The sequence below is a fragment of the Zootermopsis nevadensis genome, unplaced genomic scaffold (assembly GCF_977971745.1).
Source record: "Zootermopsis nevadensis isolate Lab colony 2312 unplaced genomic scaffold, Znev_1.0 Znev_ptg000029l, whole genome shotgun sequence".
NCBI lineage: Eukaryota > Metazoa > Arthropoda > Insecta > Blattodea > Termopsidae > Zootermopsis > Zootermopsis nevadensis.
The window spans coordinates 10,717,336-10,727,993 of record NW_028259161.1 but is presented as its reverse complement, the minus strand read 5'-3'; the positions used below and the strand labels follow the sequence as shown (position 1 = coordinate 10,727,993).

The 10,658-nt window shown below is 40.8% G+C and overlaps 1 protein-coding gene across 4 annotated transcripts in view; it reads left to right on the top strand.

Annotated features, from left to right (window-relative positions):
• Positions 1-2,093: 2,093 nt before the first annotated feature.
• Positions 2,094-10,658, top strand: part of chn (zinc finger transcriptional factor charlatan) — a 52,113-nt gene continuing 43,548 nt past the window's right edge. For 3 of the 4 annotated variants that reach the window (XM_022069796.2, XM_022069797.2, XM_087358083.1), the window contains exon 1: positions 2,094-2,227. The gene's annotated coding sequence lies outside the window, so the exon portion shown is untranslated. Of the gene's footprint in view, positions 2,228-8,344; positions 8,545-10,658 lie in introns of those variants that run through there. The other variant, XM_087358085.1, reaches the window with a different exon arrangement.

Genomic DNA, 10,658 nt, shown 5'->3' with positions numbered 1-10,658 from the left:
TGAATGTTCTGTCTTTCATTCTGATTATTTCTTGGTTTGTTTAAGGATGTTTTATAAATTGCATGCGTTTTTTGTGTCGAAAAGCAGGATGTACATTACAGTTGGTTTGCGAATAACTTGAAGCGAGTCGTGGCACAGTTTAAGGTCTTATAAAAACATTTCGTGGAGAGACCGAGTAAAAGAATAGAACTGAAGACAGCCGACATCGAGACCGAAATTTGAAATTCGGACACTTCCGAATATGATCCAGGAGTACCAACTGTTAGAAACACGATGTTCTGAGAGTTCGTATAAGACTACTCTTTATCTGATTCCTTGTAATTGCAAAATATTAGAAGTAAAAGTTGTGCACATTAATTACCTCCTATGGTGTGTATTAGTGTGCAAACATGGCCTATTTTTTCGATAAGCACTTTTAAAAAAATTGCAGGCCTATATATCTTTTATTCAACCTATACAACACAAAAGACTGCAAGCAAGCAACAAATTGCTTTTTGCTAAATAAGCCTGAGTTCACAAGAGACTTAGTCACATTACACGGACCTGTTTCATGTCTTGAGACCCCTTCATCAACCATGTGCCTTGCTGGTCACCAGATTACAAAACCCAAAGCGAAACCAGACTTCATATTTTCATGGAAACAATCCAAACGGCAGACCGAATATAAATTCTTCTGACATTTGCATGTCGTATTCCGGTTGAGGGCACTTATAAGTGCGAGCGAGACTCCGAGAGGTAGAGCAACAAGATTAACGAAATTCTACAAAGTCTGTCGTTTCTAAAAGAGTGGATGTTAAAACCCGCGCTACAAAAGGGTTGATACAGAAAAAGAACACAGATCTGTGAAATAAAGACTACCAATAAGGTTGTGCATTTCGTCTGATTTGGCGTCTGAATGCTTTGTTTTGACAGAATTTATGATATGTCAGTGACAAGATGGACCAAATAAAGTCTCTCCCACCTTAATCCAACTTCCACAAGGGAGAGTGTGACGATCGAATCATGTCAGCGTCATCATTAATCCTGCCATTGAGATACTACTACCAGAATATGAAGTTATGTAACTCCAAGGAGCAGGGCCCGTCTTCAGAAACTGACAGTCGCTAACCTGGTAAAAACCTTGCCTATAAATGAACAAAAACGTCCATTATATATTATATAACTCCAATTCCCACACAAAAAAAAATCTGCAAAATCAGGTACGGAAACAGTTCACATCACCGTGACCTAACCTGAACTGGCCTGACTGACCTTACCTAAACTAAACTGACCTTAATAAGCTACCCAAACGTAAACCACTCCCACCCTAACCCAACCCAAACTAACCGAAAGTAATTTAGCCTAACCTACACTAATCTAACCAAACCAAACCTAGCCTAACCTACCATCACCTAATCAGACGTAACCCGACCTCATCTGACCTCGACTGACCTAACCTAACCAAAAATTACCGAATAATGACTAATCAGTCAACCTGATCACACCTCACCTTACCTAACCTTCCCCAACCTAACCTAACTAAACCTAACCTAGCTTCTAATAACCTTACATTATCCAACCACACCTGACGCAGCCTAACCTAATCAAACCAAATCTAACCAACCTAATCGAATCTAAGTGTGTTATTTGCGTTATCAGCCATGCGTGAGTGTTGCAACAGGAAAATCCCTGTTGGGGTTCCCGCATAAAAATGGTCACAAACGAAGCCAATTGGAGATCGTCAGTATTTGTGGAAAGCAGGAAGTTTCCCATACCTGGAATTCCCCATCTGCCACTTCCGTGCACAGGTACACATGTCGGTCTTCAAAAATGTGCCGGTTTCAATCGCCCGATTTGCTGCAATCGATGATATGAAGATTTTCATCAGTCCGTGAGAAGTGTCCTAGCTCTATATCCACTCCAGAAACGTATTCAAAAGAAATAGACGCCATATTTAGTCAAATGTAAAACCCGATAAAATACTCAAGCGACTATGGATTCCAGTGCTTCCATCTAGCAGTAGACGTCGTACCACAAGCGCGAACTCAAAAAACAAACTGGTGCTACTCTCTGGGGACTAATTTAGTAATTACCTGGCCATTCTCATGCGTCTGTCGCGTCAGGTTGGACAATAAGGCGGGATCGCACGGAGAAGGTGCGCATTCACCTAGTATTTATTGTGCTAATAATGAAGACGTGGACACAGGATGGTAGAAAACAGTGAAGTGCAACGAATGAAGATTGTAAGGTATGTTGTTTTCTTTCTTCAAGCAAAGGAATTATATCAAGTTATTGTACTGCGATTTTGACGCTCAGCAATGTCTGACGTAAGGATCAAACCTCCCCCTTCTTATCCACATCACAGCATGCACTCTATGACGTCAAATCGCTCTTCTACAAGACTATACCACACGCTCTTGTGAGAAGCAGTGCCAGTGCATGTGCATCACAATTTGGCTGCACAAATGAAGAGATTCGTATATAGTAATAGTTTGCCTACTTGTATCGCTCTACACAATGGTTTTCTTCAGCTTACTGTATGAGTGTTACAAGCAGAGTGACAGCAAATATTACCTTGTTACAATTACTACACACAAAATAGCATATATGACTTCAGCATTAAGCAACATATGCATTATGAAATGTTGTAAGCAATTAAATATGGTTTCAGTTCATGTATGTTTAAATTTGTGAGTGCTGTAGACAAATGTAAAACTGTAGGACTAACTAACTAGATGGATTACCGAACCCGAAGGTTCATCACCGAATTAACCAAAGCCCTCCACCGGACCCTGTCCTGGGCCAACAAAATCCAGTCTCCTTCAACTCTTATCTCCCATAGATCCCGCCTGACATTATCCTCCCATCTACCTCTAGGTCTCCCCAGCGGTCTCTTCCCCTCAGGCTGTAGGACTATTACAGAAATATAAATGTAAAGTTATTACTGCAACAAATTTATTGAACATACTGCAAGTGTATTTAGAGGGTTTTGATTTACCTGAATAATTTAAATAACTAAAATACCGTTTCAGCCGCTTAATACGCGACAGCAAACAGACTGTGAATTTCGAGTGGGCTGTTCCTCCAGACAAATCTAAAAATGGTTTCTACTAATAATCATTCCTCTTTGTAATAATTCTTAATCAGTTAGCTGGCTCCTAGCTCTACTCTGAGAGAAAGTTTCCTTAAGTATCCAACAAGTTTGCAATATTATTATGACTTATTTGGCTGCGAATGCCTTCGAACAGAATGTAACAGTGGTTTCTGTTGTTTCTGGTTCCATGGCATCAGAATTAAGTTATAACAATTTTAGGCTCTTTCACGGTCCAAATTTATATTTTATAAGAATTTACATTTTTAAAATTTTCGATCACTTCGCATTTTCTATTTTAGAGTAAGAGTAATACAAGAGTATGACATGCCGCTGTTGGTGATCAAATCATTATGTTTGTAATGTGAGCATTTCAATAGTCCCGGAATTTAATTTAGTAGTCATCTAAAAATCACGCAACCCATTCCTGACATATTCTATTTATAAAAATAAATTACATTGAAATCAGAAAAAAGAAAGATATATTTAGCGCAGTAAATGCCCATCGCGTTCAGCGATGCATTCTCTTTTCCTCATGTTTGACACAACTCGATGAAGAGCTTCTGCAGTGACGTTTTAAACACACAGCAGAATCGGAAAATTATCCATGAACTCATTCTGGAAAGTTCAATACGAACGAGTTGCCAGGTAGTGCAAGACAATGAACACTCGTTGCACTTGCGAAAAGACATCCCTGCACGTCAACTGTTGAAATGCAACTGGCGGACTGGCGCGAGCAGGTTACAACACGACGTGACCTGCGTGGGCTCTTGTATATTCACAGCGATATGTGTGACTGTTAATTCAATCGAACTGCACTGAACTGCAGCCATCAATAAATATTTCAATACGGGCTGCGTGACTTATCTATCCTGAATTATTGTACGGCTGGTGGGGAGTGATCGGAGAGTAGTAGTACAGAACATGCCTGCCAGATACAGCTTTTCTGCAGTTCTTAAAATACGCATATCTTACGTGATTAACTTGTTCGCTTGCATCTAAAGATGCATATGTGTGACATTCACTTACATTGTTAGAAGCTGCGATGTCATGCCAGCAGGCAGTGAACTGAATGAAAACCTCTTCTCGCGAGGCACATCTGATGAGCTGCAACAAGAAACTATATTTGTATGTATGTATGTGCGTGCGTGCTTGTAGTTTTGTAGCAGTTTACATACGTTTCAGAAGCCCTCTCTGCCCTAACATCATCAGGGAGATTCTGAAACGTCGGTAAACTGCTACCAGACTACACGGCGCAACAACCCAGAAGACAGACATCTTCAGACTCACCGCCGTGAAAACAAATCATACAACACACAGTATATTTATATATGAATGTCTCAGTAAATTAAATATGTAAGGTGTCCTAAAACATGTATACACAAACTGAATTAATGGAACAAAGACAATTCAAGAAGCTAAACCATTCCATACGTCAGCATTGGTACTTTGTAATTGTTCAAAATGACCACCGTTAGTTTCGTGGCACAGTTGACGGGGGGGGGGGGGGGGGGGGGGATTCCGTATGTGTGTTGACGGAATCTCTGCTTCCCTATACTTGCTAATAACGACAAAAGGATGCATGAAATTTGTATTATGTCACTGGTAAAGAATTTCGTGTATCCAGTGTACGTAACGCATCTGGCCTTGCTATTTTCTCTCCTTGACCCCCACCTCATGGTGCTTAGACGCAGCCACAGCTGGTGATAACAGAGATACAATGCAGAAAATTGTTACATAAATGAGGAAATGGGGAACTCCAAGGATAAGTCACCGCCCTGATGACGGAGACAGTAAACACCTCTAAAACGAGGGTGAACATCTACCAGACTACACGGCGCAATAACGCAGAAGTCATCTGCAACTTTATAATCCATGCTGGCGGTTTAAAGTCGAAAATCGGCATCATATTTATCTTTGCTTACATTACAACATTAGTGCCTCAAGTCAAGTATTTGTAAGCGCGGAGACGAAATGCATCCATGACAATTCCATCATCATTCTTATCACGTGGGTTGTCGAAAGCGTTCTTCGAAAGTCTTGAGGGCGGTATGCAATATAAATTAATCCTACGTTCACATAATTTGTAATGCACTGCGTCTTATGTAGACAGCTGGTCGGCCTAATTCCTACTAGGTACCACCAGCAAAGTTAAATTTAGCCGTACTTGTTAATTTCATAGATAGAAGAACGTAATTTTAATGTTATCAATAGGCCCATTGGATTTGTTGATAATTCTTTCACGAAAATAGCCCGCAGGGACAGATTGTACCTCTCTGTTATAGCTGGAACGATAACAGAATACTTTAATCATACAACGGGAAAATAGCGTATGTTTTGAATTTAATCCAGCTTTTCAGAGAAGATCCATAAAACCAACCTTTGTTATAAAGGTGATTTAGTTCGGAAGTTTCATAACACCGCACACAGTTTTAAGACTGGGAATGAATTTAATGTCGGAAAGGGTGAACTAAATTAATGTAATAAAGTTAAATTTAAATAGGCCTACTAAGATTTGCAACGTACCGATACAGAGTTCATTACCTCGTAACAAAATATTTATTTTCTAAATAAATTCAGCACTTCCAAATACTACCACTGCGCAGAAATGGGCCGACGTTGCAGTCAACTGCTACTTGTTCTGACGCAAGGCAAGCAAACGAAGGCCAGAAACGTAACGCTGTGTCGGAGATCCAATAAATCAAGACACACGATAATAAAGTTGAAAGCATCTCATTCGCGGATTAGATACAGTCCGCCCTCACAAACGTGGAATTTGTGTGGGTGAGGAGAAGGCAAATAAAAACATATCTTCTTCACTTAGACTTTCACACAGCAACATAAACATGTGGACGTATCTAAGATTGTACCTTACCAAGGTTATTTATTCCCGGTCTTTCTTATTTGTCTCATTCTACTATTATTTATTCGTTCTTATTATTATGTAAATATTAAAAAGACCAATGTCGTATTAACGTATACACTCATACATTTGTCATTTGAGACTGAGGAAGTCAGGGGCCACTTAAATGCTAGGTACAATAAATAGTTGACAAACTGCAGGCCAAAAGCTCCCTAGGGGAGGGTAAACAGTTTTCATGATTGGTATTGAGCCTATCCATTTTATGTCAGATTAAATATATTCACTAAGAGAACCCAGACTATGGATTTTTATGACAAAGTGTTCAGGAAGAAAGTTCGACCTACGGGAAATGAACAAAGGAATGGAGAATGTTGCACGATAAAGCGCTTCGTTATTTGACCAGAACGAAGACTCACTGCACTACACTGCACATTCTTCTTGTCTCATCGACATCAATGTCATTACTACAAAGCGCCCGGCATGTTACGTGGGGACACACGCGAGTACAACGCAAGTTTCCCTACAACGGGTGGGTTTGCATTTGTTTCTAAAATGTAACATCTTGGTTCGTGACTACCACTACATCCGTACACACATTTTTTATTACCAATTGCACAAAATTTTGGGTGTCTACAACGGTTCATGAGTATCCTCAATCTAGTCGAAAATGTTTGCCCGATGGTATTAATACTTCCAAATTTAAACATTCCTAAAAATTGGAGTACAATCAATAAAATTTTATTGAGTCCCAAAAATTGCTTGTTTTTAAAAGTTCTGTTACTCCAACCCAAAATATGGTGCTAGAGTACTCAAAATTTCCTACTATGATCACATACAATCATTGAAACTCGCGGTAAAACCCTAAGAAGCACGGATAACAACGAAATATTTAATAATTCAGTTCCTACCTCAAAGAACACAAACAACGTCGCCATCACAAACATGAATGATCGCTGTTTATTCTGAGAAACATATGAAACCCACAAATACACCCTGCGGACAAAACAGTTACTGAATATTAAAGCAGGTGGTGTTTTAGGAGGTTTAGGAGATTAAAGCATGGCGTCTGGATCATTCCTAATGACATTCGGTCCGCCGTGTCCACCTTTCGGTCTGTCTGTCCTGCTATAATAACATCACAGCAGATAGAAGGCTTTTGCTAATTTGGTACTGGGAAACCTTACAATTATCGACAAAATTTAGTTTTCTTACAGAATGGACAGAACTGGTATGATTTAATGTACCTTCAATAACGTAAGTCCTTGATTAAATCCAATCAGCGAGTCCTGTCACGTATTGGAAACTACGGAATACGATCGAGTCACTGATCAATCTTATTTTCTTGGTAAGATTTCAGGTTCTCACGGCATGCTGGGATGCTGCACTGAGTAGGGAGATGATTGAGCCAGTAAGCACTTCTGAAACGTCGGTTAGTTTCTACCATACTACACTGACAGTCTTCTTCAAGTGTATCATGTTTAGCTAAAAGCAGGTGATTAAAGTGTTGACTTCTGAAAGTAAGTGCTATCTAACGACGCTGTTAGCTGCATGTGTTGTATAGCACTGAATGGCATGCTGATAATGAATATTGAACTAGGAAGAATGTTGAAGGAAGCGGCTGTATCTTATTTTACGATACATCTCTGATTATTCGCAGAAGGGCTGAGGAAATCCGCTGAAGTACGGTCAGGCCATGATCTGAATCCGGGATAGCCCGCATGTAAAGAAAGTGTTCTAACCACTGTACGTCAACGGTGCGTTTATTTAAAGGGGCGCAGGTCCGTCTATAAAGTTTTATTCAATTCGATCAATTCTGCCAGCTTAAGAATGATGTTAGGATCGCTTTACTGTTCTTCGCAGAATATGTCCAACGCATTGCCTGGTTTCATGTCTTACGCACTGCCTTTTCCGCAATATCTGGTCTCCCATCAACTTCACCTTAGGGTCTGAAGACCAAAATAGGAAGAGAAGGACAGTATTTCATATTTAAAGAACGTCTACGAAAGTGAGAACGGTATACGTAAACGCATTTTTACTTTCTGCTGGATTACCTGCTGGTAACTTCGAACTTTGCTTCCAAGCGCTCTCTTCTTCTTGAAGATGTCCCGACACGAATGATGATGGTGGGGTTGCTGGAGTTGAGGATTTAGGAGGGTGGTTTTACAAGGAAAGGGTCCAGAAATTGGGGAGTTGGGTTGAGGGGGTGGCTGCGTGAGAAGATGGTATATATATGAGAGCAAGTCGAATGGGAGGTAGTGCAAGGGAAGAGATAATTCCAGGGAATGATTGAAGAGGGTCTGTGGAGGATATAGAAAGCGGGCGTAAGACTGGGGTTGGGGTTTCTCCTTCCAAAGGAGGTGGAGTCGCAGTGCAAGGAAGGCTAGACCGGGGGGGGGGGTGACTGGGTGGTGGATGTGAGAGAGGGTGAACTTACTGCATGCAGCAGGGTTTACGAAGGAAGAACAAATGAGGGGGAGATTCCGAGGAGTAAGCAAGGAAGAAAGAGTCCAGGACAGCGTAGTGGAAGTGGTAGACTGCAGCTGTAGTGTAGTCGAAGATTTAAAAAAATTCATACTGGAGGATAACATCCAACATTGTAACCAACGCGAGGGTAAGTGGAAATCCTCTTGAAGGACAAACGACTGAATAGTAGCGAGGCTGCTGTGCTTAACACTACAGTGTTATGTGTATGTTGTATGCATGGTATCTTGCAGATCGCGAGTGATATCACGTAATTCCTAGATTGACTGTGATGAATTTACATTGGATCAACTTGTGGTACTTGTCATTGGGGTCAATTCCTTATGGTTTTCGACCAGATCTTGGTGGACAAAGGTCCTAGTCACGTCCAAGAATCGACTCCAACTGCAGCACATACCCAAAGCACCCGGTTTCCGTCATTGGGTTGTCAGTTATTTGGAAAAGTAAGTTTTAAGGTGTCCATCCTAGAATTCGCGCAGACCAAAATGAGTGTAGTCTTAGGCCGAACGAACGCTAAGATCATGGGCTCGAATCCTGCTCAGAACTATCGTTTACGCACATTTCACATCATCGTAAATCATAATTCCTCCCATTTCAGGGTCTTGGAAAATGATTCATAGGAGTAGAATGCCCGCATATCTGAATACCTGCTTGATTTGACATTCTGTTAAGACATTCACCGTACTGTGCACAATGGCCGTCAAGCTCGTTTTGGTACTGTACCTGAAAGAAGGTTAACGGACCCCTGTCCACACTATGAAAACGTACAGAGGAAGAGTAAATGCGTACAGTTCACGGCTGTAATCTTGAGACTTGAGGGGTGAGGAAATGGGGTAAAGGAGGAAGGAAGAAATACAGCGTCTGCCTTTAACGCTACGGACTTTCTGTATTCCTTGCAAGTCTCAAGATTACAGTTGTGGACTGTACACATTGTACCTCAGAACTGGATGGAAATGAGTGGGCATTCTCATTCTTCGATCGTTTCCCCACCCCGGAATCCACAGGATAGGAGGATGGGTTGGCCCCAGACCTGCCACGCCACCTAAATAACAGGCATACACAGGAATGTGTATTTTAAAATTGTTTCCACGTGCTGGAACACACCGCGTGCGTCTCAGTTACAAAGATCAATCGATGAGAATTTAAGAGAACAATTGTAATTTGTTCTGAGAACTAAACGAAATCCAAAAATAGACTAAGTTTAATGCCAAGTTACTGACTACTGAAGCATGTTGTATACATTATCAATGTGCCTGAAGGATGTAAAAAACACAATTTAATGAAGAGATAAAACTCTGTATATCCTCAAACCTTTGAAGCCCATCGGTAACAATATGTACCACCTACTTTAAGAATCTATAATCTGAACTTTGTCCACAGAGTGTACCAATGGGTTTCACATGATTCTCTTTGGAGACAGCAATTATTGCCTTAAGCAGTATTAATCAGTTTATCTTTGTAATGGAGTCGGGGTTTTTTCTTTGAGGTACGAACCAGATTATTAAATATTTTACACGAGTCTCGGCTTCAAAGGGTTAACCTCAGCGCCAAATGGAATGCGTTATTACTTCACGCTTAGCTGCCTTCACCCGTGGGAAAAGTCACAGAGCCTGTTCGATGGAAAACTGAATTGGCCCCATTGCTTTTATAGATTTGTTGACGACGAGAAAAATTCCTGACGCCCCTGCAGGGATTAGAACGCGGCAATCCAGTTCGTAGTCAGTGACTTTATTATTCATCACGGCTAGTTCTTAGTCCGATAGCATCTCATAATAGGTGCAGATCCGTATTCTAGATATAAGGAACAGAAAAAGATACAACAGTCAGCATGGTCCTGATAACAAGGAACTACAGTCGGACCTACTGACAAACTAATGGCTAAGAACAAACAATCTGACATCCGCGAATTTGGTTTCAACCCACAATGGTTATGAGCGAACGTAATCAAATCACATGAGTGAAAGGCCTCATAGCCTATATTACCAGCCGGGGAAGTTCCCAAACGCGCGACTCATGTGATGGCCGTTTCTTACATGGGAGAAAGGCATGATCAAGGCTGGTCAAGAAATCGGTAAATTAATACGTTTTGTATGTTTTAATGTCACAGAGACAGTAATTAGTGGGTATTTCCGACTAGTAGCGTCCATAATTTTGTAATATATGTATTACTATGTCGGTTCACTGTGAATACGTTTCCCATCCTTAGCATTCGACGCCATAAACTCCGTGAATCACTCTGAAAAG